Raw genomic sequence first — 24,473 nt, 5'->3', positions numbered from 1 at the left:
ACATTGAGACAATTTCCACACCCAGTAAGTGTTTTAGAGCGCAGGTGCCTCGGAAGGGTTCGTAGTCTGGACCTGTCCTGCATGATCTAGACAAGTCATGAAAAGAGTAATTATTTTTTTATGAAGCGTGTCTTGTTTAAGCTTTTGGACTCTTTCTGAGTACACTTAAGGGCCCGTTGGCACCGCCGTAATATAGGGAAACGAGGATAGAAATGTGCAGTGATTGATTACCGCTCATCGGTGCCCTGTCACTCACTTTGAGTGATGCGTATTGCTATTTTTATTAATTGTATCAAAGCATGCAAAATAAGTGAGGACAACAGGGCACTGCTGGTACGTGCCCCGTCCTTCTGTTACTTTATTTTTTATGTCTCGGCCTGACGTGAGTAGTGCATGGCTCGTATACGACAACTGTGACATCATACTCATGCAGCTGCGACGGCCGAGTGGTTAAGGCGTTGGACTTGAAATCCAATGGGGTTTCCCTGCGTAGGTTCGAATCCTGCTTGCAGCGTCATGAGATTTTGCATGAACACCATTTGGTTTAGTTAAGTAAATGTTTACTTCTTGTTACGCAATCCTCATCAAGTCACAGAGTTAAACGGCAAAAATTCAAACTAGATGTAAACATTGAGACAATTTCCACACCCAGGAAGTGTTTTAGAGCGCAGGTGCCTCGGAAGGGTTCGTAGTCTGGACCTGTCCTGCATGATCTAGACAAGTCATGAAAAGAGTAATTATTTTTTTATGAAGCGTGTCTTGTTTAGGCTTTTGGACTCTTTCTTAGTACACTTAAGGGCCCGTTACCACCGCCGTAATATAGGGAAAAGAGGGTAGAAATGCGCAATGATTGATTACCACTCATCTGTGCCCTTTCACTCACTTTGAGTGATGCATGTTGCTATTTTTATTAATTGTATGAAAGCATGCAAAATAAGTGAGGACAACAGGGCACTGCTGGTACGTGCCCCGTCCTTCTGTTACTTTATTTTTTGGTCTCGGCCTGACATGAGCAGAGTATGGCTCGTATACGACAACAGTGACATCATACTCATGCAGCTGCGATGGCCGAGTGGTTAAGGCGTTGGACTCGAAATCCAATGGGGTTTCCCTGCGCAGGTTCGAATCCTGCTTGCAGCGTAGTATGATTTTGCATGAACACCATTTGGTTTAGTTAAGGAAATGTTCACTTCTCGTTACGCAATCCTCATCAAGTCACAGAGTTAAATGGCAAAAACTCAAACTAGATGTAAACATTAAAACAATTTCCACACCTAGGAAGTGTTTTAGAGAGCAGGTGGCTCGGAAGGGTTCGTAGTCTGGACCTGTCCTGCCTGATCTAGACAAGTCATGAAAAGAGTACTTTTTTTATGAAGCGTGTCTTGTTTAAGCTTTTGGACTCTTTCTGAGTACACTTAAGGGCCCGTTGCCACCGCCGTAATATAGGGAAACGAGGATAGAAATGTGCAGTGATTGATTACCGCTCATCGGTGCCCTGTCACTCACTTTGAGTGATGCGTATTGCTATTTTTATTAATTGTATGAAAGCATGCCAAATAAGTGAGGACAACAGGGCACTGCTGGTACGTGTCCCGTCCTTCTGTTACTTTATTTTTTATGTCTCGGCCTGACGTGAGTAGTGCATGGCTCGTATACGACAACTGTGACATCATACTCACGCAGCTGCGATGGCCGAGTGGGTAAGGCGTTGGACTTGAAATCCAATGGGGTTTCCCCGCGTAGGTTCGAATCCTGCTTGCAGCGTCATGAGATTTTGCATGAACACCATTTGGTTTAGTTGAGTAAATGTTTACTTCTTGTTACGCAATCCTCATCAAGTCACAGAGTTAAACGGCAAAAACTCAAACTAGATGTAAACATTGAAACAATTTCCACACCTAGGAAGTGTTTTAGAGAGCAGGTGGCTCGGAAGGGTTTGTAGTCTGGACCTATCCTGCCTGATCTAGACAAGTTACGAAATGAGTAATTTTTTTTTATGAAGCGTGTCTTGTTTAGGCTTTTGGACTCTTTCTGAGTACACTTAAGGGCCCGTTGCCACCGCTGTGATATAGGGAAACGAGGGTAGAAATGTGCAGTGATTGATTACCGCTCATCTGTGCCCTGTCACTCATTTTGAGTGATGCATATTGCTATTTTTATTAATTGTATGAAAGTATGCGAAATAAGTGAGGACAACAGGGCACTGCTGGTATGTGCCCCGTCCTTCCGTTACTTTATTTTTTAGGTCTCGACCTGACATGAGTAGCGCATGGCTCGTATACGACAACAGTGACATTATACTCACGCAGCTGGGATGGCCGAGTGGTTAAGGCGTTGGACATGAAATCCAATCGGGTTTCCCCACGTAGGTTCGAATCCTGCTTGCAGCGGCATGAGATTTTGCATGAACACCATTTGGTTAAGTTAAGTAAATGTTCACTTCTCAGTACGCAATCCTCATCAAGTCACAGAGTTAAACTGCAAAAACTCAAACTAGATGTAAACATTGAGACAATTTCCACACCCAGGAAGTGTTTTAGAGAGCAGGTGCCTCGGAAGGGTTCGTAGTCTGGACCTGTCCTACCTGATCTAGACAAGTCATGAAAAGAGTACTTTTTTTTATGAAGCGTGTCTTGTTTAAGCTTTTGGACTCTTTCTGAGTACACTTAAGGGCCCGTTGCCACCGCTGTGATATAGGGAAACGAGGATAGAAATGTGCAGTGATTGATTACCGCTCATCGGTGCCCTGTCACTCACTTTGAGTGATGCATATTGCTATTTTTATTAATTGTATGAAAGCATGCAAAATAAGTGAGGACAACAGGGCACTGCTGGTACGTGCCCCGTCCTTCTGTTACTTTATTTTTTATGTCTCGGCCTGACGTGAGTAGTGCATGGCTCGTATACGACAACTGTGACATCATACGGACGCAGCTGCGATGGCCGAGTGGTTAAGGCGTTGGACTTGAAATCCAATGGGGTTTCCCCGCGTAGGTTCGAATCCTGCTTGCAGCGTCATGAGATTTTGCATGAACACCATTTGGTTTAGTTAAGTAAATGTTTACTTCTTGTTACGCAATCCTCATCAAGTCACAGAGTTAAACGGCAAAAACTCAAACTAGATGTAAACATTGAAACAATTTCCACACCTAGGAAGTGTTTTAGAGAGCTGGTGCCTCGGAAGGGTTTGTAGTCTGGACCTGTCCTGCCTGATCTAGACAAGTCATGAAAAGAGTGCTTTTTTTATGAAGCGTGTCTTCTTTAAGCTTTTGGACTCTTTCTGAGTACACTTAAGGGCCTGTTGCCACCGCCGTAATATAGGGAAACGAGGATAGAAATGTGCAGTGATTGATTACCACTCATCGGTGCCCTGTCACTCACTTTGAGTGATGCGTATTGCTATTTTTATTAATTGTATGAAAGTATGCGAAATAAGTGAGGACAACAGGGCACTGCTGGTATGTGCCCCGTCCTTCCGTTACTTTATTTTTTAGGTCTCGACCTGACATGAGTAGCGCAGGGCTCGTATACGACAACAGTGACATCATACTCATGCAGCTGCGATGGCCGAGTGGTTAAGGCGTTGGACTTGAAATCCAATGGGGTTTCCACACGTAGGTTCGAAACCTGCTTGCAGCGGCATGAGATTTTGCATGAACACTATTTGGTTAAGTTAAGTTAATGGTCACTTCTCATTACGCAATCCTCCTCAAGTCACAGATTTAAACTGCAAAAACTCAAACTAGATGTAAACATTGAGACAATTTCCACACCCAGGAAGTGTTTTAGAGAGCAGGTGGCTCGGAAGGGTTCGTAGTCTGGACCTGTCCTACCTGATCTAGACAAGTCATGAAAAGAGTACTTTTTTTTATGAAGCGTGTCTTGTTTAAGCTTTTGGACTCTTTCTGAGTACACTTAAGGGCCCGTTGCCACCGCCGTAATATAGGGAAACGAGGATAGAAATGTGCAGTGATTGATTACCGCTCATCGGTGCCCTGTCACTCACTTTGAGTGATGCGTATTGCTATTTTTATTAATTGTATGAAAGCATGCAAAATAAGTGAGGACAACAGGGCACTGCTGGTACGTGCCCCGTCCTTCTGTTACTTTATTTTTTATGTCTCGGCCTGACGTGAGTAGTGCATGGCTAGTATACGACAACTGTGACATCATACTCATGCAGCTGCGATGGCCGAGTGGTTAAGGCGTTGGACTCGAAATCCAATGGGGTTTCCCTGCGCAGGTTCGAATCCTGCTTGCAGCGTAGTGTGATTTTGCATGAACACCATTTGGTTTAGTTAAGGAAATGTTCACTTCTTGTTCGCAATCCTCATCAAGTTACAGAGTTAAATGGAAAAAACTCAAACTAGATGTAAACATTGAGACAATTTCCACACCCAGGAAGTGTTTTAGAGAGCTGGTGGCTCAGAAGGGTTTGTAGTCTGGACCTGTCCTGCCTGATCTAGACAAGTCATGAAAAGAGTCCTTTTTTTTTATGATGCATGTCTTGTTTAGGCTTTTGGACTCTTTCTTAGTACACTTGAGGGCCTGTTACCACCGCCGTAATATAGGGAAAAGTGGGTAGAAACATGCAGTGATTGATTACCACTCATCTGTGCCCTTTCACTCACTTTGAGTGATGCATGTTGCTATTTTTATTAATTGTATGAAAGCATGCAAAATAAGTGAGGACAACAGGGCACTGCTGGTACGTGCCCCGTCCTTCCGTTACTTTATTTTTTTGGTCTCCGCCTGACATGAGCAGAGCATGGCTCATATACGACAACAGTAACATCATACTCATGCAGCTGCGATGGCCGAGTGGTTAAGGCGTTGGACTCGAAATCCAATGGGGTTTCCCTGCGCAGGTTCGAATCCTGCTTGCAGCGTAGTGTGATTTTGCATGAACACCATTTGGTTTAGTTAAGGAAATGTTCACTTCTCGTTACGCAATCCTCATCAAGTCACAGAGTTAAATGGCAAAAACTCAAACTAGATGTAAACATTGAAACAATTTCCACACCTAGGAAGTGTTTTAGAGAGCAGGTGGCTCGGAAGGGTTTGTAGTCTGGACTTATCCTGCCTGATCTAGACAAGTTACGGAATGAGTAATTTTTTTTATGAAGCGTGTCTTGTTTAGGCTTTTGGACTCTTTCTGAGTACACTTAAGGGCCCGTTGCCACCGCCGTAATATATGGAAACGAGGGTAGAAATGTGCAGTGGTTGATTACCGCTCATCTGTGCCCTGTCACTCATTTTGAGTGATGCATATTGCTATTTTTATTAATGGTATGAAAGTATGCGAAATAAGTGAGGACAACAGGGCACTGCTGGTATGTGCCCCGTCCTTCCGTTACTTTATTTTTTAGGTCTCGACCTGACATGAGTAGCGCATGGCTCGTATACGACAACAGTGACATCATACACACGCAGCTGCGATGGCCGAGTGGTTAAGGTGTTGGACTTGAAATCCAATGGGGTTTCCCTGCGTAGGTTTGAATCCTGCTTGCAGCGGCATGAGATTTTGCATGAACACCATTTGGTTTAGTTAAGTAAATGTTCACTTCTCATTACGCAATCCTCATCAAGTCACAGAGTTAAACTGCAAAAACTCAAACTAGATGTAAACATTGAGACAATTTCCACACTCAGGAAGTGTTTTAGAGAGCAGGTGGCTCGGAAGGGTTCGTAGTCTGGACCTGTCCTGCCTGATCTAGACAAGTCATGAAAAGAGTACTTTTTTTATGAAGCGTGTCTTGTTTAAGCTTTTGGACTCTTTCTGAGTACACTTAAGGGCCCGTTGCCACCGACGTAATATAGGGAAACGAGGATAGAAATGTGCAGTGATTGATTACCGCTCATCGGTGCCCTGTCACTCACTTTGAGTGATGCGTATTGCTATTTTTATTAATTGTCTGAAAGCATGCAAAATAAGTGAGGACAACAGGGCACTGCTGGTACGTGCCCCGTCCTTCTGTTACTTTATTTTTTATGTCTCGGCCTGACGTGAGTAGTGCATGGCTCGTATACGACAACTGTGACATCATACTCAAGCAGCTGCGATGGCCGAGTGGTTAAGGCGTTGGACTTGAAATCCAATGGGGTTTCCCCGGGTAGGTTCGAATCCTGCTTGCAGCGTCATGAGATTTTGCATGAACACCATTTGGTTTAGTTAAGTAAATGTTTACTTCTTGTTACGCAATCCTCATCAAGTCACAGAGTTAAACGGCAAAAACTCAAACTAGATGTAAACATTGAGACAATTTCCACACCCAGGAAGTGTTTTAGAGAGCAGGTGCCTCGGAAGAGTTCGTAGTCTGGACCTGTCCTGCATGATCTAGACAAGTCATGAAAAGAGTAATTATTTTTTTATGAAGCGTGTCTTGTTTAGGCTTTTGGACTCTTTCTTAGTACACTTAAGGGCCCGTTACCACCGCTGTAATATAGGGAAAAGAGGGTAGACATGCGCAATGATTGATTACCACTCATCTGTGCCCTTTCACTCACTTTGAGTGATGCATGTTGCTATTTTTATTAATTGTATGAAAGCATGCAAAATAAGTGAGGACAACAGGGCACTGCTGGTACGTGCCCCGTCCTTCTGTTACTTTATTTTTTGGTCTTGGCCTGACATGAGCAGAGTATGGCTCGTATACGACAACAGTGACATCATACTCATGCAGCTGCGATGGCCGAGTGGTTAAGGCGTTGGACTCGAAATCCAATGGGGTTTACCTGCTCAGGTTCGAATCCTGCTTGCAGCGTAGTATGATTTTGCATGAACACCATTTGGTTTAGTTAAGGAAATGTTCACTTCTCGTTACGCAATCCTCATCAAGTCACAGAGTTAAATGGCAAAAACTCAAACTAGATGTAAACATTAAAACAATTTCCACACCTAGGAAGTGTTTTAGAGAGCAGGTGGCTCGGAATGGTTTGTAGTCTGGACCTATCCTGCCTGATCTAGACAAGTTACGAAATGAGTAATTTTTTTTATGAAGCGTGTCTTGTTTAGGCTTTTGGACTCTTTCTGAGTACACTTAAGGGCCCGTTGCCACCGCCGTAATATATAGAAACGAGGGTAGAAATGTGCAGTGATTGATTACCGCTCATCTGTGCCCTGTCACTCATTTTGAGTGATGCATATTGCTATTTTTATTAATTGTATGAAAGTATGCGAAATAAGTGAGGACAACAGGGCACTGCTGGTATGTGCCCCGTCCTTCCGTTACTTTATTTTTTAGGTCTCGACATGACATGAGTAGCGCATGGCTCGTATACGACAACAGTGACATCATACTCACTCAGCTGCGATGGCCGAGTGGTTAAGGCGTTGGACTTGAAATCCAATGGGGTTTCTCCGCGTAGGTTTGAATTCTGCTTGCAGCGGCATGAGATTTTGCATGAACACAATTTGTTTAGTTAAGTAAATGTTCACTTCTCATTACGCAATCCTCATCAAGTCACAGAGTTAAACTGCAAAAACTCATACTAGATGTAAACATTGAGACAATTTCCACACTCAGGAAGTGTTTTAGAGAGCAGGTGGCTCGGAAGGGTTCGTAGTCTGGACCTGTCCTGCCTGATCTAGACAAGTCATGAAACGAGTACTTTTTTTATGAAGCGTGTCTTGTTTAAGCTTTTGGACTCTTTCTGAGTACACTTAAGGGCCCGTTGCCACCGCCGTAATATAGGGAAACGAGGATAGAAATGTGCAGTGATTGATTACCGCTCATCGGTGCCCTGTTACTCACTTTGAGTGATGCGTATTGCTATTTTTATTAATTGTATCAAAGCATGCAAAATAAGTGAGGACAACAGGGCACTGCTGGTACGTGTCCCGTCCTTCTGTTACTTTATTTTTTATGTCTCGGCCTGACGTGAGTAGTGCATGGCTCGTATACGACAACTGTGACATCATACTCACGCAGCTGCGATGGCCGAGTGGTTAAGCGTTGGACTTGAAATCCAATGGAGTTTCCCCGCGTAGGTTCGAATCCTGCTTGAAGCGTCATGAGATTTTGCATGAACACCATTTGGTTTAGTTAAGGAAATGTTCACTTCTCGTTACGCAATCCTCATCAAGTCACAGAGTTAAATGGCAAAAACTCAAACTAGATGTAAACATTGAGACAATTTCCACACCCAGGAAGTGTTTTAGAGAGCAGGTGGCTCGGAAGGGTTGGTAGTCTGGACCTGTCCTGCCTGATCTAGACAAGTCATGAAAAGAGTACTTTTTTTTTATGAAGCGTGTCTTGTTTAAGCTTTTGGACTCTTTCTGAGTACACTTAAGGGCCCGTTGCCACCGCCGTAATATAGGGAAACGAGGATAGAAATGTGCAGTGATTGATTACCGCTCATCGGTGCCCTGTCACTCACTTTGAGTGATGCGTATTGCTATTTTTATTAATTGTATGAAAGCATGCCAAATAAGTGAGGACAACAGGGCACTGCTGGTACGTGTCCCGTCCTTCTGTTACTTTATTTTTTATGTCTCGGCCTGACGTGAGTAGTGCATGGCTCGTATACGACAACTGTGACATCATACTCACGCAGCTGCGATGGCCGAGTGGTTAAGGCGTTGGACTTGAAATCCAATGGGGTTTCCCCGCGTAGGTTCGAATCCTGCTTGCAGCGTCATGAGATTTTGCATGAACACCATTTGGTTTAGTTAAGTAAATGTTTACTTCTTGTTACGCAATCCTCATCAAGTCACAGAGTTAAACGGCAAAAACTCAAACTAGATGTAAACATTGAAACAATTTCCACACCTAGGAAGTGTTTTAGAGAGCAGGTGGCTCGGAAGGGTTTGTAGTCTGGACCTATCCTGCCTGATCTAGACAAGTTACGAAATGAGTAATTTTTTTTATGAAGCGTGTCTTGTTAAGGCTTTTGGACTCTTTCTGAGTACACTTAAGGGCCCGTTGCCACCGCCGTAATATATGGAAACGAGGGAAGAAATGTGCAGGGATTGATTACCGCTCATCTGTGCCCTGTCACTCATTTTGAGTGATGCATATTGCTATTTTTATTAATTGTATGAAAGTATGCGAAATAAGTGAGGACAACAGGGCACTGCTGGTATGTGCCCCGTCCTTCCGTTACTTTATTTTTTAGGTCTCGACCTGACATGAGTAGCGCATGGCTCGTATACGACAACAGTGACATTATACTCACGCAGCTGCGATGGCCGAGTGGTTAAGGCGTTGGACTTGATTTCCAATGGGGTTTCCCCACGTAGGTTTGAATCTTGCTTGCAGCGGCATGAGATTTTGCATGAACACCATTTGGTTGAGTTAAGTAAATGTTCACTTCTCATTACGCAATCCTCATCAAGTCACAGAGTTAAACCGCAAAAACTCAAACTAGATGTAAACATTGAGACAATTTCCACACCCAGGAAGTGTTTTAGAGAGCAGGTGCCTCGGAAGGGTTCGTAGTCTGGACCTGTCCTACCTGATCTAGACAAGTCATGAAAAGAGTACTTTTTTTTATGAAGCGTGTCTTGTTTAAGCTTTTGGACTCTTTCTGAGTACACTTAAGGGCCCGTTGCCACCGCCGTAATATAGGGAAACGAGGATAGAAATGTGCAGTGATTGATTACCGCTCATCAGTGCCCTGTCACTCACTTTGAGTGATGCGTATTGCTATTTTTATTAATTGTATGAAAGCATGCAAAATAAGTGAGGACAACAGGGCACTGCTGGTACGTGCCCCGTCCTTCTGTTACTTTATTTTTTATGTCTCGGCCTGACGTGAGTAGTGCATGGCTCGTATACGACAACTGTGACATCATACTCACGCAGCTGCGATGGCCGAGTGGTTAAGGCATTGGACTTGAAATCCAATGGGGTTTGCCCACGTAGGTTCGAATCCTGCTTGCAGCGTCATGAGATTTTGCATGAACACCATTTGGATTAGTTAAGTAAATGTTTACTTCTTGTTACGCAATCCTCATCAAGTCACAGAGTTAAACGGCAAAAACTCAAACTAGATGTAAACATTGAAACAATTTCCACACCTAGGAAGTGTTTTAGAGAGCTGGTGGCTCGGAAGGGTTTGTAGTCTGGACCTGTCCTGCCTGATCTAGACAAGTCATGAAAAGAGTACTTTTTTTTATGAAGCGTGTCTTCTTTAAGCTTTTGGACTCTTTCTGAGTACACTTAAGGGCCCGTTGCCACCGCCGTAATATAGGGAAACGAGGATAGAAATGTGCAGTGATTGATTACCGCTCATCGGTGCCCTGTCACTCACTTTGAGTGATGCGTATTGCTATTTTTATTAATTGTATGAAAGTATGCGAAATAAGTGAGGACAACAGGGCACTGCTGGTATGTGCCCCGTCCTTCCGTTACTTTATTTTTTAGGTCTCAACCTGACATGAGTAGCGCAGGGCTCGTATACGACAACAGTGACATCATACTCACGCAGCTGCGATGGCCGAGTGGTTAAGGCGTTGGACTTGAAATCCAATGGGTTTTACCCACGTAGGTTCGAAACCTGCTTGCAGCTGCATGAGATTTTGCATGAACACTATTTGGTTAAGTTAAGTTAATGTTCACTTCTCATTACGCAATCCTCATCAAGTCACAGATTTAAACTGCAAAAACTCAAACTAGATGTAAACATTGAGACAATTTCCACACCCAGGAAGTGTTTTAGAGAGCAGGTGGCTCGGAAGGGTTCGTAGTCTGGACCTGTCCTACCTGATCTAGACAAGTCATGAAAAGAGTACTTTTTTTTATGAAGCGTGTCTTGTTTAAGCTTTTGGACTCTTTCTGAGTACACTTAAGGGCCCGTTGCCACCGCCGTAATATAGGGAAACGAGGATAGAAATGTGCAGTGATTGATTACCGCTCATCGGTGCCCTGTCACTCACTTTGAGTGATGCGTATTGCTATTTTTATTAATTGTATGAAAGCATGCAAAATAAGTGAGGACAACAGGGCACTGCTGGTACGTGCCCCGTCCTTCTGTTACTTTATTTTTTATGTCTCGGCCTGACGTGAGTAGTGCATGGCTAGTATACGACAACTGTGACATCATACTCATGCAGCTGCGATGGCCGAGTGGTTAAGGTGTTGGACTCGAAATCCAATGGGGTTTCCCTGCGCAGGTTCGAATCCTGCTTGCAGCGTAGTGTGATTTTGCATGAACACCATTTGGTTTAGTTAAGGAAATGTTCACTTCTCGTTACGCAATCCTCATCAAGTCACAGAGTTAAATGGCAAAAACTCAAACTAGATGTAAACATTAAAACAATTTCCACACCTAGGAAGTGTTTTAGAGAGCAGGTGGCTCGGAATGGTTTGTAGTCTGGACCTATCCTGCCTGATCTAGACAAGTTACGTAGATGAGTAATTTTTTTTATGAAGCGTGTCTTGTTTAGGCTTTTGGACTCTTTCTGAGTACACTTAAGGGCCCGTTGCCACCGCCGTAATATATAGAAACGAGGGTAGAAATGTGCAGTGATTGATTACCGCTCATCTGTGCCCTGTCACTCATTTTGAGTGATGCATATTGCTATTTTTATTAATTGTATGAAAGCATGCGAAATAAGTGAGGACAACAGGGCACTGCTGGTATGTGCCCCGTCCTTCCGTTACTTTATTTTTTAGGTCTCGACCTGACATGAGTAGCGCATGGCTCGTATACGACAACAGTGACATCATACTCACTCAGCTGCGATGGCCGAGTGGTTAAGGCGTTGGACTTGAAATCCAATGGGGTTTCTCCGCGTAGGTTTGAATCCTGCTTGCAGCGGCATGAGATTTTGCATGAACACAATTTGTTTAGTTAAGTAAATGTTCACTTCTCATTACGCAATCCTCATCAAGTCACAGAGTTAAACTGCAAAAACTCATACTAGATGTAAACATTGAGACAATTTCCACACTCAGGAAGTGTTTTAGAGAGCAGGTGGCTCGGAAGGGTTCGTAGTCTGGACCTGTCCTGCCTGATCTAGACAAGTCATGAAAAGAGTACTTTTTTTATGAAGCGTGTCTTGTTTAAGCTTTTGAACTCTTTCTGAGTACACTTAAGGGCCCGTTGCCACCGCCGTAATATAGGGAAACGAGGATAGAAATGTGCAGTGATTGATTACCGCTCATCGGTGCCCTGTCACTCACTTTGAGTGATGCGTATTGCTATTTTTATTAATTGTATCAAAGCATGCAAAATAAGTGAGGACAACAGGGCACTGCTGGTATGTGTCCCGTCCTTCTGTTACTTTATTTTTTATGTCTCGGCCTGACGTGAGTAGTGCATGGCTCGTATACGACAACTGTGACATCATACTCACGCAGCTGCGATGGCCGAGTGGTTAAGGTGTTGGACATGAAATCCAATGGAGTTTCCCTGCGTAGGTTCGAATCCTGCTTGAAGCGTCATGAGATTTTGCATGAACACCATTTGGTTTAGTTAAGGAAATGTTCACTTCTCGTTACGCAATCCTCATCAAGTCACAGAGTTAAATGGCAAAAACTCAAACTAGATGTAAACATTGAGACAATTTCCACACCCAGGAAGTGTTTTAGAGAGCAGGTGGCTCGGAAGGGTTCGTAGTCTGGACCTGTCCTGCCTGATCTAGACAAGTCATGAAAAGAGTACTTTTTTTTATGAAGCGTGTCTTGTTTAAGCTTTTGGACTCTTTCTGAGTACACTTAAGGGCCCGTTGCCACCGCCGTAATATAGGGAAACGAGGATAGAAATGTGCAGTGATTGATTACCGCTCATCGGTGCCCTGTCACTCACTTTGAGTGATGCGTATTGCTATTTTTATTAATTGTATGAAAGCATGCCAAATAAGTGAGGACAACAGGGCACTGCTGGTACGTGTCCCGTCCTTCTGTTACTTTATTTTTTATGTCTCGGCCTGACGTGAGTAGTGCATGGCTCGTATACGACAACTGTGACATCATACTCACGCAGCTGCGATGGCCGAGTGGTTAAGGCGTTGGACTTGAAATCCAATGGGGTTTCCCCGCGTAGGTTCGAATCCTGCTTGCAGCATCATGAGATTTTGCATGAACACCATTTGGTTTAGTTAAGTAAATGTTTACTTCTTGTTACGCAATCCTCATCAAGTCACAGAGTTAAACGGCAAAAACTCAAACTAGATGTAAACATTGAAACAAATTCCACACCTAGGAAGTGTTTTAGAGAGCAGGTGGCTCGGAAGGGTTTGTAGTCTGGACCTATCCTGCCTGATCTAGACAAGTTACGAAATGAGTAATTTTTTTTTATGAAGCGTGTCTTGTTAAGGCTTTTGGACTCTTTCTGAGTACACTTAAGGGCCCGTTGCCACCGCCGTAATATATGGAAACGAGGGAAGAAATGTGCAGTGATTGATTACCGCTCATCTGTGCCCTGTCACTCATTTTGAGTGATGCATATTGCTATTTTTATTAATTGTATGAAAGTATGCGAAATAAGTGAGGACAACAGGGCACTGCTGGTATGTGCCCCGTCCTTCCGTTACTTTATTTTTTAGGTCTCGACCTGACATGAGTAGCGCATGGCTCGTATACGACAACAGTGACATTATACTCACGCAGCTGCGATGGCCGAGTGGTTAAGGCGTTGGACTTGATTTCCAATGGGGTTTCCCCACGTAGGTTTGAATCCTGCTTGCAGCGGCATGAGATTTTGCATGAACACCATTTGGTTAAGTTAAGTAAATGTTCACTTCTCATTACGCAATCCTCATCAAGTCACAGAGTTAAACTGCAAAAACTCAAACTAGATGTAAACATTGAGACAATTTCCACACCCAGGAAGTGTTTTAGAGAGCAGGTGCCTCGGAAGGGTTCGTAGTCTGGACCTGTCCTACCTGATCTAGACAAGTCATGAAAAGAGTACTTTTTTTTATGAAGCGTGTCTTGTTTAAGCTTTTGGACTCTTTCTGAGTACACTTAAGGGCCCGTTGCCACCGCCGTAATATAGGGAAACGAGGATAGAAATGTGCAGTGATTGATTACCGCTCATCAGTGCCCTGTCACTCACTTTGAGTGATGCGTATTGCTATTTTTATTAATTGTATGAAAGCATGCAAAATAAGTGAGGACAACAGGGCACTGCTGGTACGTGCCCCGTCCTTCTGTTACTTTATTTTTTATGTCTCGGCCTGACGTGAGTAGTGCATGGCTCGTATACGACAACTGTGACATCATACTCACGCAGCTGCGATGGCCGAGTGGTTAAGGCATTGGACTTGAAATCCAATGGGGTTTCCCCACGTAGGTTCAAATCCTGCTTGCAGCGTCATGAGATTTTGCATGAACACCATTTGGATTAGTTAAGTAAATGTTTACTTCTTGTTACGCAATCCTCATCAAGTCACAGAGTTAAACGGCAAAAACTCAAACTAGATGTAAACATTGAAACAATTTCCACACCTAGGAAGTGTTTTAGAGAGCTGGTGGCTCGGAAGGGTTTGTAGTCTGGACCTGTCCTGCCTGATCTAGACAAGTCATGAAAAGAGTACTTTTTTTTATGAAGCGTGTCTTCTTTAAGCTTTTGGACTCTTTCTGAGTACACTTAAGGGCCCGTTGCCACCGCCGTAATATAGGGAAACGAGGATAGAAATGTGCAGTGATTGATTACCGCTCATCGGTGCCCTGTCACTCACTTTGAGTGATGCGTATTGCTATTTTTATTAATTGTATGAAAGTATGCGAAATAAGTGAGGACAACAGGGCACTGCTGGTATGTGCCCCGTCCTTCCGTTACTTTATTTTTTAGGTCTCAACCTGACATGAGTAGCGCAGGGCTCGTATACGACAACAGTGACATCATACTCACGCAGCTGCGATGGCCGAGTGGTTAAGGCGTTGGACTTGAAATCCAATGGGTTTTACCCTCGTAGGTTCGAAACCTGCTTGCAGCTGCATGAGATTTTGCATGAACACTATTTGGTTAAGTTAAGTTAATGTTCACTTCTCATTACGCAATCCTCATCAAGTCACAGATTTAAACTGCAAAAACTCAAACTAGATGTAAACATTGAGACAATTTCCACACCCAGGAAGTGTTTTAGAGAGCAGGTGGCTCGGAAGGGTTCGTAGTCTGGACCTGTCCTACCTGATCTAGACAAGTCATGAAAAGAGTACTTTTTTTTATGAAGCGTGTCTTGTTTAAGCTTTTGGACTCTTTCTGAGTACACTTAAGGGCCCGTTGCCACCGCCGTAATATAGGGAAACGAGGATAGAAATGTGCAGTGATTGATTACCGCTCATCGGTGCCCTGTCACTCACTTTGAGTGATGCGTATTGCTATTTTTATTAATTGTATGAAAGCATGCAAAATAAGTGAGGATAACAGGGCACTGCTGGTACGTGCCCCGTCCTTCTGTTACTTTATTTTTTATGTCTCGGCCTGACGTGAGTAGTGCATGGCTAGTATACGACAACTGTGACATCATACTCATGCAGCTGCGATGGCCGAGTGGTTAAGGCGTTGGACTCGAAATCCAATGGGGTTTCCCTGCGCAGGTTCGAATCCTGCTTGCAGCGTAGTGTGATTTTGCATGAACACCATTTGGTTTAGTTAAGGAAATGTTCACTTCTCGTTACGCAATCCTCATCAAGTCACAGAGTTAAATGGCAAAAACTCAAACTAGATGTAAACATTAAAACAATTTCCACACCTAGGAAGTGTTTTAGAGAGCAGGTGGCTCGGAATGGTTTGTAGTCTGGACCTATCCTGCCTGATCTAGACAAGTTACGTAGATGAGTAATTTTTTTTATGAAGCGTGTCTTGTTTAGGCTTTTGGACTCTTTCTGAGTACACTTAAGGGCCCGTTGCCACCGCCGTAATATATAGAAACGAGGGTAGAAATGTGCAGTGATTGATTACCGCTCATCTGTGCCCTGTCACTCATTTTGAGTGATGCATATTGCTATTTTTATTAATTGTATGAAAGTATGCGAAATAAGTGAGGACAACAGGGCACTGCTGGTATGTGCCCCGTCCTTCCGTTACTTTATTTTTTAGGTCTCGACCTGACATGAGTAGCGCATGGCTCGTATACGACAACAGTGACATCATACTCACTCAGCTGCGATGGCCGAGTGGTTAAGGCGTTGGACTTGAAATCCAATGGGGTTTCTCCGCGTAGGTTTGAATCCTGCTTGCAGCGGCATGAGATTTTGCATGAACACAATTTGTTTAGTTAAGTAAATGTTCACTTCTCATTACGCAATCCTCATCAAGTCACAGAGTTAAACTGCAAAAACTCATACTAGATGTAAACATTGAGACAATTTCCACACTCAGGAAGTGTTTTAGAGAGCAGGTGGCTCGGAAGGGTTCGTAGTCTGGACCTGTCCTGCCTGATCTAGACAAGTCATGAAAAGAGTACTTTTTTTATGAAGCGTGTCTTGTTTAAGCTTTTGGACTCTTTCTGAGTACACTTAAGGGCCCGTTGCCACCGCCGTAATATAGGGAAACGAGGATAGAAATGTGCAGTGATTGATTACCGCTCATCGGTGCCCTGTCACTCACTTTGAGTGATGCGTATTGCTATTTTTATTAATTGTATCAAAGCATGCAAAATAAGTGAGGACAACAGGGCACTGCTGGTATGTGTCCCGTCCTTCTGTTACTTTATTTTTTATGTCTCGGCCTGACGTGAGTAGTGCATGGCTCGTATACGACAACTGTGACATCATACTCACGCAGCTGCGATGGCCGAGTGGTTAAGGTGTTGGACATGAAATCCAATGGAGTTTCCCTGCGTAGGTTCGAATCCTGCTTGAAGCGTCATGAGATTTTGCATGAACACCATTTGGTTTAGTTAAGGAAATGTTCACTTCTCGTTACGCAATCCTCATCAAGTCACAGAGTTAAATGGCAAAAACTCAAACTAGATGTAAACATTGAGACAATTTCCACACCCAGGAAGTGTTTTAGAGAGCAGGTGGCTCGGAAGGGTTCGTAGTCTGGACCTGTCCTGCCTGATCTAGACAAGTCATGAAAAGAGTACTTTTTTTTATGAAGCGTGTCTTGTTTAAGCTTTTGGACTCTTTCTGAGTACACTTAAGGGCCCGTTGCCACCGCCGTAATATAGGGAAACGAGGATAGAAATGTGCAGTGATTGATTACCGCTCATCGGTGCCCTGTCACTCACTTTGAGTGATGCGTATTGCTATTTTTATTAATTGTATGAAAGCATGCCAAATAAGTGAGGACAACAGGGCACTGCTGGTACGTGTCCCGTCCTTCTGTTACTTTATTTTTTATGTCTCGGCCTGACGTGAGTAGTGCATGGCTCGTATACGACAACTGTGACATCATACTCACGCAGCTGCGATGGCCGAGTGGTTAAGGCGTTGGACTTGAAATCCAATGGGGTTTCCCCGCGTAGGTTCGAATCCTGCTTGCAGCGTCATGAGATTTTGCATGAACACCATTTGGTTTAGTTAAGTAAATGTTTACTTCTTGTTACGCAATCCTCATCAAGTCACAGAGTTAAACGGCAAAAACTCAAACTAGATGTAAACATTGAAACAAATTCCACACCTAGGAAGTGTTTTAGAGAGCAGGTGGCTCGGAAGGGTTTGTAGTCTGGACCTATCCTGCCTGATCTAGACAAGTTACGAAATGAGTAATTTTTTTTTTATGAAGCGTGTCTTGTTAAGGCTTTTGGACTCTTTCTGAGTACACTTAAGGGCCCGTTGCCACCGCCGTAATATATGGAAACGAGGGAAGAAATGTGCAGTGATTGATTACCGCTCATCTGTGCCCTGTCACTCATTTTGAGTGATGCATATTGCTATTTTTATTAATTGTATGAAAGTATGCGAAATAAGTGAGGACAACAGGGCACTGCTGGTATGTGCCCCGTCCTTCCGTTACTTTATTTTTTAGGTCTCGACCTGACATGAGTAGCGCATGGCTCGTATACAACAACAGTGACATTATACTCACGCAGCTGCGATGGCCGAGTGGTTAAGGCGTTGGACTTGGTTTCCAATGGGGTTTCCCCACGTAGGTTTGAATCCTGCTTGCAGCGGCATGAGATTTTGCATGAACACCATTTGGTTAAGTTAAGTAAATGTTCACTTCTCATTACGCAATCCTCATCAAGTCACAGAGTTAAACTGCAAAAACTCAAACTAGATGTAAACATTGAGACAATTTCCACACCCAGGAAGTGTTTTAGAGAGCAGGTGCCTCGGAAGGGTTCGTAGTCTGGACCTGTCCTACCTGATCTAGACAAGTCATGAAAAGAGTACTTTTTTTTATGAAGCGTGTCTTGTTTAAGCTTTTGGACTCTTTCTGAGTACACTTAAGGGCCCGTTGCCACCGCCGTAATATAGGGAAACGAGGATAGAAATGTGCAGTGATTGATTACCGCTCATCAGTGCCCTGTCACTCACTTTGAGTGATGCGTATTGCTATTTTTATTAATTGTATGAAAGCATGCAAAATAAGTGAGGACAACAGGGCACTGCTGGTACGTGCCCCGTCCTTCTGTTACTTTATTTTTTATGTCTCGGCCTGACGTGAGTAGTGCATGGCTCGTATACGACAACTGTGACATCATACTCACGCAGCTGCGATGGCCGAGTGGTTAAGGCATTGGACTTGAAATCCAATGGGGTTTCCCCACGTAGGTTCAAATCCTGCTTGCAGCGTCATGAGATTTTGCATGAACACCATTTGGATTAGTTAAGTAAATGTTTACTTCTTGTTACGCAATCCTCATCAAGTCACAGAGTTAAACGGCAAAAACTCAAACTAGATGTAAACATTGAAACAATTTCCACACCTAGGAAGTGTTTTAGAGAGCTGGTGGCTCGGAAGGGTTTGTAGTCTGGACCTGTCCTGCCTGATCTAGACAAGTCATGAAAAGAGTACTTTTTTTTATGAAGCGTGTCTTCTTTAAGCTTTTGGACTCTTTCTGAGTACACTTAAGGGCCCGTTGCCACCGCCGTAATATAGGGAAACGAGGATAGAAATGTGCAGTGATTGATTACCGCTCATCGGTGCCCTGTCACTCACTTTGAGTGATGCGTATTGCTATTTTTATTAATTGTATGAAAGTATGCGAAATAAGTGAGGACAACAGGGCACTGCTGGTATGTGCCCCGTCCTTCCGTTACTTTATTTTTTAGGTCTCAACCTGACATGAGTAGCGCAGGGCTCGTATACGACAACAGTGACATCATACTCACGCAGCTGCGATGGCCGAGTGGTTAAGGCGTTGGACTTGAAATCCAATGGGTTTTACCCACGTAGGTTCGAAACCTGCTTGCAGCTGCATGAGATTTTGCATGAACACTATTTGGTTAAGTTAAGTTAATGTTCACTTCTCATTACGCAATCCTCATCAAGTCACAGATTTAAACTGCAAAAACTCAAACTAGATGTAAACATTGAGACAATTTCCACACCCAGGAAGTGTTTTAGAGAGCAGGTGGCTCGGAAGGGTTCGTAGTCTGGACCTGTCCTACCTGATCTAGACAAGTCATGAAAAGAGTACTTTTTTTATGAAGCGTGTCTTGTTTAAGCTTTTGGACTCTTTCTGAGTACACTTAAGGGCCCGTTGCCACCGCCGTAATATAGGGAAACGAGGATAGAAATGTGCAGTGATTGATTACCGCTCATCGGTGCCCTGTCACTCACTTTGAGTGATGCGTATTGCTATTTTTATTAATTGTATGAAAGCATGCAAAATAAGTGAGGATAACAGGGCACTGCTGGTACGTGCCCCGTCCTTCTGTTACTTTATTTTTTATGTCTCGGCCTGACGTGAGTAGTGCATGGCTAGTATACGACAACTGTGACATCATACTCATGCAGCTGCGATGGCCGAGTGGTTAAGGCGTTGGACTCGAAATCCAATGGGGTTTCCCTGCGCAGGTTCGAATCCTGCTTGCAGCGTAGTGTGATTTTGCATGAACACCATTTGGTTTAGTTAAGGAAATGTTCACTTCTCGTTACGCAATCCTCATCAAGTCACAGAGTTAAATGGCAAAAACTCAAACTAGATGTAAACATTAAAACAATTTCCACACCTAGGAAGTGTTTTAGAGAGCAGGTGGCTCGGAATGGTTTGTAGTCTGGACCTATCCTGCCTGATCTAGACAAGTTACGTAGATGAGTAATTTTTTTTATGAAGCGTGTCTTGTTTAGGCTTTTGGACTCTTTCTGAGTACACTTAAGGGCCCGTTGCCACCGCCGTAATATATAGAAACGAGGGTAGAAATGTGCAGTGATTGATTACCGCTCATCTGTGCCCTGTCACTCATTTTGAGTGATGCATATTGCTATTTTTATTAATTGTATGAAAGTATGCGAAATAAGTGAGGACAACAGGGCACTGCTGGTATGTGCCCCGTCCTTCCGTTACTTTATTTTTTAGGTCTCGACCTGACATGAGTAGCGCATGGCTCGTATACGACAACAGTGACATCATACTCACTCAGCTGCGATGGCCGAGTGGTTAAGGCGTTGGACTTGAAATCCAATGGGGTTTCTCCGCGTAGGTTTGAATCCTGCTTGCAGCGGCATGAGATTTTGCATGAACACAATTTGTTTAGTTAAGTAAATGTTCACTTCTCATTACGCAATCCTCATCAAGTCACAGAGTTAAACTGCAAAAACTCATACTAGATGTAAACATTGAGACAATTTCCACACTCAGGAAGTGTTTTAGAGAGCAGGTGGCTCGGAAGGGTTCGTAGTCTGGACCTGTCCTGCCTGATCTAGACAAGTCATGAAAAGAGTACTTTTTTTATGAAGCGTGTCTTGTTTAAGCTTTTGGACTCTTTCTGAGTACACTTAAGGGCCCGTTGCCACCGCCGTAATATAGGGAAACGAGGATAGAAATGTGCAGTGATTGATTACCGCTCATCGGTGCCCTGTCACTCACTTTGAGTGATGCGTATTGCTATTTTTATTAATTGTATCAAAGCATGCAAAATAAGTGAGGACAACAGGGCACTGCTGGTATGTGTCCTGTCCTTCTGTTACTTTATTTTTTATGTCTCGGCCTGACGTGAGTAGTGCATGGCTCGTATACGACAACTGTGACATCATACTCACGCAGCTGCGATGGCCGAGTGGTTAAGGTGTTGGACATGAAATCCAATGGAGTTTCCCTGCGTAGGTTCGAATCCTGCTTGAAGCGTCATGAGATTTTGCATGAACACCATTTGGTTTAGTTAAGGAAATGTTCACTTCTCGTTACGCAATCCTCATCAAGTCACAGAGTTAAATGGCAAAAACTCAAACTAGATGTAAACATTGAGACAATTTCCACACCCAGGAAGTGTTTTAGAGAGCAGGTGGCTCGGAAGGGTTCGTAGTCTGGACCTGTCCTGCCTGATCTAGACAAGTCATGAAAAGAGTACTTTTTTTTATGAAGCGTGTCTTGTTTAAGCTTTTGGACTCTTTCTGAGTACACTTAAGGGCCCGTTGCCACCGCCGTAATATAGGGAAACGAGGATAGAAATGTGCAGTGATTGATTACCGCTCATCGGTGCCCTGTCACTCACTTTGAGTGATGCGTATTGCTATTTTTATTAATTGTATGAAAGCATGCCAAATAAGTGAGGACAACAGGGCACTGCTGGTACGTGTCCCATCCTTCTGTTACTTTATTTTTTATGTCTCGGCCTGACGTGAGTAGTGCATGGCTCGTATACGACAACTGTGACATCATACTCACGCAGCTGCGATGGCCGAGTGGTTAAGGCGTTGGACTTGAAATCCAATGGGGTTTCCCCGCGTAGGTTCGAATCCTGCTTGCAGCATCATGAGATTTTGCATGAACACCATTTGGTTTAGTTAAGTAAATGTTTACTTCTTGTTACGCAATCCTCATCAAGTCACAGAGTTAAACGGCAAAAACTCAAACTAGATGTAAACATTGAAACAAATTCCACACCTAGGAAGTGTTTTAGAGAGCAGGTGGCTCGGAAGGGTTTGTAGTCTGGACCTATCCTGCCTGATCTAGACAAGTTACGAAATGAGTAATTTTTTTTTTATGAAGCGTGTCTTGTTAAGGCTTTTGGACTCTTTCTGAGTACACTTAAGGGCCCGTTGCCACCGCCGTAATATATGGAAACGAGGGAAGAAATGTGCAGTGATTGATTACCGCTCATCTGTGCCCTGTCACTCATTTTGAGTGATGCATATTGCTATTTTTATTAATTGTATGAAAGTATGCGAAATAAGTGAGGACAACAGGGCACTGCTGGTATGTGCCCCGTCCTTCCGTTACTTTATTTTTTAGGTCTCGACCTGACATGAGTAGCGCATGGCTCGTATACGACAACAGTGACATTATACTCACGCAGCTGCGATGGCCGAGTGGTTAAGGCGTTGGACTTGATTTCCAATGGGGTTTCCCCACGTAGGTTTGAATCCTGCTTGCAGCGGCATGAGATTTTGCATGAACACCATTTGGTTAAGTTAAGTAAATGTTCACTTCTCATTACGCAATCCTCATCAAGTCACAGAGTTAAACTGCAAAAACTCAAACTAGATGTAAACATTGAGACAATTTCCACACCCAGGAAGTGTTTTAGAGAGCAGGTGCCTCGGAAGGGTTCGTAGTCTGGACCTGTCCTACCTGATCTAGACAAGTCATGAAAAGAGTACTTTTTTTTATGAAGCGTGTCTTGTTTAAGCTTTTGGACTCTTTCTGAGTACACTTAAGGGCCCGTTGCCACCGCCGTAATATAGGGAAACGAGGATAGAAATGTGCAGTGATTGATTACCGCTCATCAGTGCCCTGTCACTCACTTTGAGTGATGCGTATTGCTATTTTTATTAATTGTATGAAAGCATGCAAAATAAGTGAGGACAACAGGGCACTGCTGGTACGTGCCCCGTCCTTCTGTTACTTTATTTTTTATGTCTCGGCCTGACGTGAGTAGTGCATGGCTCGTATACGACAACTGTGACATCATACTCACGCAGCTGCGATGGCCGAGTGGTTAAGGCATTGGACTTGAAATCCAATGGGGTTTCCCCACGTAGGTTCAAATCCTGCTTGCAGCGTCATGAGATTTTGCATGAACACCATTTGGATTAGTTAAGTAAATGTTTACTTCTTGTTACGCAATCCTCATCAAGTCACAGAGTTAAACGGCAAAAACTCAAACTAGATGTAAACATTGAAACAATTTCCACACCTAGGAAGTGTTTTAGAGAGCTGGTGGCTCGGAAGGGTTTGTAGTCTGGACCTGTCCTGCCTGATCTAGACAAGTCATGAAAAGAGTACTTTTTTTTATGAAGCGTGTCTTCTTTAAGCTTTTGGACTCTTTCTGAGTACACTTAAGGGCCCGTTGCCACCGCCGTAATATAGGGAAACGAGGATAGAAATGTGCAGTGATTGATTACCGCTCATCGGTGCCCTGTCACTCACTTTGAGTGATGCGTATTGCTATTTTTATTAATTGTATGAAAGTATGCGAAATAAGTGAGGACAACAGGGCACTGCTGGTATGTGCCCCGTCCTTCCGTTACTTTATTTTTTAGGTCTCAACCTGACATGAGTAGCGCAGGGCTCGTATACGACAACAGTGACATCATACTCACGCAGCTGCGATGGCCGAGTGGTTAAGGCGTTGGACTTGAAATCCAATGGGTTTTACCCTCGTAGGTTCGAAACCTGCTTGCAGCTGCATGAGATTTTGCATGAACACTATTTGGTTAAGTTAAGTTAATGTTCACTTCTCATTACGCAATCCTCATCAAGTCACAGATTTAAACTGCAAAAACTCAAACTAGATGTAAACATTGAGACAATTTCCACACCCAGGAAGTGTTTTAGAGAGCAGGTGGCTCGGAAGGGTTCGTAGTCTGGACCTGTCCTACCTGATCTAGACAAGTCATGAAAAGAGTACTTTTTTTTATGAAGCGTGTCTTGTTTAAGCTTTTGGACTCTTTCTGAGTACACTTAAGGGCCCGTTGCCACCGCCGTAATATAGGGAAACGAGGATAGAAATGTGCAGTGATTGATTACCGCTCATCGGTGCCCTGTCACTCACTTTGAGTGATGCGTATTGCTATTTTTATTAATTGTATGAAAGCATGCAAAATAAGTGAGGATAACAGGGCACTGCTGGTACGTGCCCCGTCCTTCTGTTACTTTATTTTTTATGTCTCGGCCTGACGTGAGTAGTGCATGGCTAGTATACGACAACTGTGACATCATACTCATGCAGCTGCGATGGCCGAGTGGTTAAGGCGTTGGACTCGAAATCCAATGGGGTTTCCCTGCGCAGGTTCGAATCCTGCTTGCAGCGTAGTGTGATTTTGCATGAACACCATTTGGTTTAGTTAAGGAAATGTTCACTTCTCGTTACGCAATCCTCATCAAGTCACAGAGTTAAATGGCAAAAACTCAAACTAGATGTAAACATTAAAACAATTTCCACACCTAGGAAGTGTTTTAGAGAGCAGGTGGCTCGGAATGGTTTGTAGTCTGGACCTATCCTGCCTGATCTAGACAAGTT

The 24,473-nt window shown here is 43.6% G+C and overlaps 24 non-coding genes across 24 annotated transcripts; all 24 read left to right on the top strand.

Annotated features, from left to right (window-relative positions):
* Positions 1-1,058: 1,058 nt before the first annotated feature.
* TRNAS-CGA (transfer RNA serine (anticodon CGA)) lies at positions 1,059-1,140 on the top strand. The gene has a single exon. It is a non-coding gene; the product is annotated as a tRNA-Ser (tRNA).
* Positions 1,141-1,682: 542 nt separating this feature from the next.
* On the top strand, positions 1,683-1,764 carry TRNAS-UGA (transfer RNA serine (anticodon UGA)). Its single transcript has one exon. It is a non-coding gene; the product is annotated as a tRNA-Ser (tRNA).
* A 1,169-nt stretch (positions 1,765-2,933) lies between these two features.
* Positions 2,934-3,015, top strand: TRNAS-UGA (transfer RNA serine (anticodon UGA)). Its single transcript has one exon. It is a non-coding gene; the product is annotated as a tRNA-Ser (tRNA).
* A 1,167-nt stretch (positions 3,016-4,182) lies between these two features.
* TRNAS-CGA (transfer RNA serine (anticodon CGA)) lies at positions 4,183-4,264 on the top strand. The gene has a single exon. It is a non-coding gene; the product is annotated as a tRNA-Ser (tRNA).
* A 543-nt stretch (positions 4,265-4,807) lies between these two features.
* Positions 4,808-4,889, top strand: TRNAS-CGA (transfer RNA serine (anticodon CGA)). The gene has a single exon. It is a non-coding gene; the product is annotated as a tRNA-Ser (tRNA).
* Positions 4,890-6,056: 1,167 nt separating this feature from the next.
* On the top strand, positions 6,057-6,138 carry TRNAS-UGA (transfer RNA serine (anticodon UGA)). The gene has a single exon. It is a non-coding gene; the product is annotated as a tRNA-Ser (tRNA).
* A 544-nt stretch (positions 6,139-6,682) lies between these two features.
* Positions 6,683-6,764, top strand: TRNAS-CGA (transfer RNA serine (anticodon CGA)). The gene has a single exon. It is a non-coding gene; the product is annotated as a tRNA-Ser (tRNA).
* A 1,791-nt stretch (positions 6,765-8,555) lies between these two features.
* On the top strand, positions 8,556-8,637 carry TRNAS-UGA (transfer RNA serine (anticodon UGA)). Its single transcript has one exon. It is a non-coding gene; the product is annotated as a tRNA-Ser (tRNA).
* Positions 8,638-9,805: 1,168 nt separating this feature from the next.
* On the top strand, positions 9,806-9,887 carry TRNAS-UGA (transfer RNA serine (anticodon UGA)). Its single transcript has one exon. It is a non-coding gene; the product is annotated as a tRNA-Ser (tRNA).
* A 543-nt stretch (positions 9,888-10,430) lies between these two features.
* On the top strand, positions 10,431-10,512 carry TRNAS-UGA (transfer RNA serine (anticodon UGA)). The gene has a single exon. It is a non-coding gene; the product is annotated as a tRNA-Ser (tRNA).
* Positions 10,513-11,055: 543 nt separating this feature from the next.
* Positions 11,056-11,137, top strand: TRNAS-CGA (transfer RNA serine (anticodon CGA)). Its single transcript has one exon. It is a non-coding gene; the product is annotated as a tRNA-Ser (tRNA).
* Positions 11,138-12,929: 1,792 nt separating this feature from the next.
* TRNAS-UGA (transfer RNA serine (anticodon UGA)) lies at positions 12,930-13,011 on the top strand. The gene has a single exon. It is a non-coding gene; the product is annotated as a tRNA-Ser (tRNA).
* Positions 13,012-14,180: 1,169 nt separating this feature from the next.
* TRNAS-UGA (transfer RNA serine (anticodon UGA)) lies at positions 14,181-14,262 on the top strand. Its single transcript has one exon. It is a non-coding gene; the product is annotated as a tRNA-Ser (tRNA).
* Positions 14,263-14,805: 543 nt separating this feature from the next.
* On the top strand, positions 14,806-14,887 carry TRNAS-UGA (transfer RNA serine (anticodon UGA)). Its single transcript has one exon. It is a non-coding gene; the product is annotated as a tRNA-Ser (tRNA).
* Positions 14,888-15,430: 543 nt separating this feature from the next.
* On the top strand, positions 15,431-15,512 carry TRNAS-CGA (transfer RNA serine (anticodon CGA)). Its single transcript has one exon. It is a non-coding gene; the product is annotated as a tRNA-Ser (tRNA).
* A 1,792-nt stretch (positions 15,513-17,304) lies between these two features.
* TRNAS-UGA (transfer RNA serine (anticodon UGA)) lies at positions 17,305-17,386 on the top strand. Its single transcript has one exon. It is a non-coding gene; the product is annotated as a tRNA-Ser (tRNA).
* Positions 17,387-17,931: 545 nt separating this feature from the next.
* Positions 17,932-18,013, top strand: TRNAP-UGG (transfer RNA proline (anticodon UGG)). The gene has a single exon. It is a non-coding gene; the product is annotated as a tRNA-Pro (tRNA).
* Positions 18,014-18,556: 543 nt separating this feature from the next.
* Positions 18,557-18,638, top strand: TRNAS-UGA (transfer RNA serine (anticodon UGA)). Its single transcript has one exon. It is a non-coding gene; the product is annotated as a tRNA-Ser (tRNA).
* A 543-nt stretch (positions 18,639-19,181) lies between these two features.
* Positions 19,182-19,263, top strand: TRNAS-UGA (transfer RNA serine (anticodon UGA)). Its single transcript has one exon. It is a non-coding gene; the product is annotated as a tRNA-Ser (tRNA).
* A 542-nt stretch (positions 19,264-19,805) lies between these two features.
* TRNAS-CGA (transfer RNA serine (anticodon CGA)) lies at positions 19,806-19,887 on the top strand. The gene has a single exon. It is a non-coding gene; the product is annotated as a tRNA-Ser (tRNA).
* Positions 19,888-21,679: 1,792 nt separating this feature from the next.
* Positions 21,680-21,761, top strand: TRNAS-UGA (transfer RNA serine (anticodon UGA)). Its single transcript has one exon. It is a non-coding gene; the product is annotated as a tRNA-Ser (tRNA).
* Positions 21,762-22,931: 1,170 nt separating this feature from the next.
* Positions 22,932-23,013, top strand: TRNAS-UGA (transfer RNA serine (anticodon UGA)). Its single transcript has one exon. It is a non-coding gene; the product is annotated as a tRNA-Ser (tRNA).
* Positions 23,014-23,556: 543 nt separating this feature from the next.
* On the top strand, positions 23,557-23,638 carry TRNAS-UGA (transfer RNA serine (anticodon UGA)). The gene has a single exon. It is a non-coding gene; the product is annotated as a tRNA-Ser (tRNA).
* Positions 23,639-24,181: 543 nt separating this feature from the next.
* TRNAS-CGA (transfer RNA serine (anticodon CGA)) lies at positions 24,182-24,263 on the top strand. Its single transcript has one exon. It is a non-coding gene; the product is annotated as a tRNA-Ser (tRNA).
* The last annotated feature ends 210 nt before the right edge of the window (positions 24,264-24,473 follow it).

The sequence above is a fragment of the Lissotriton vulgaris genome, chromosome 11 (genome assembly GCF_964263255.1).
Source record: "Lissotriton vulgaris chromosome 11, aLisVul1.2, whole genome shotgun sequence".
NCBI classification, from domain to species: domain Eukaryota; kingdom Metazoa; phylum Chordata; class Amphibia; order Caudata; family Salamandridae; genus Lissotriton; species Lissotriton vulgaris.
Note: the sequence above shows the minus strand (reverse complement) of the source record. Positions and strands in the feature narration are given on the sequence as shown.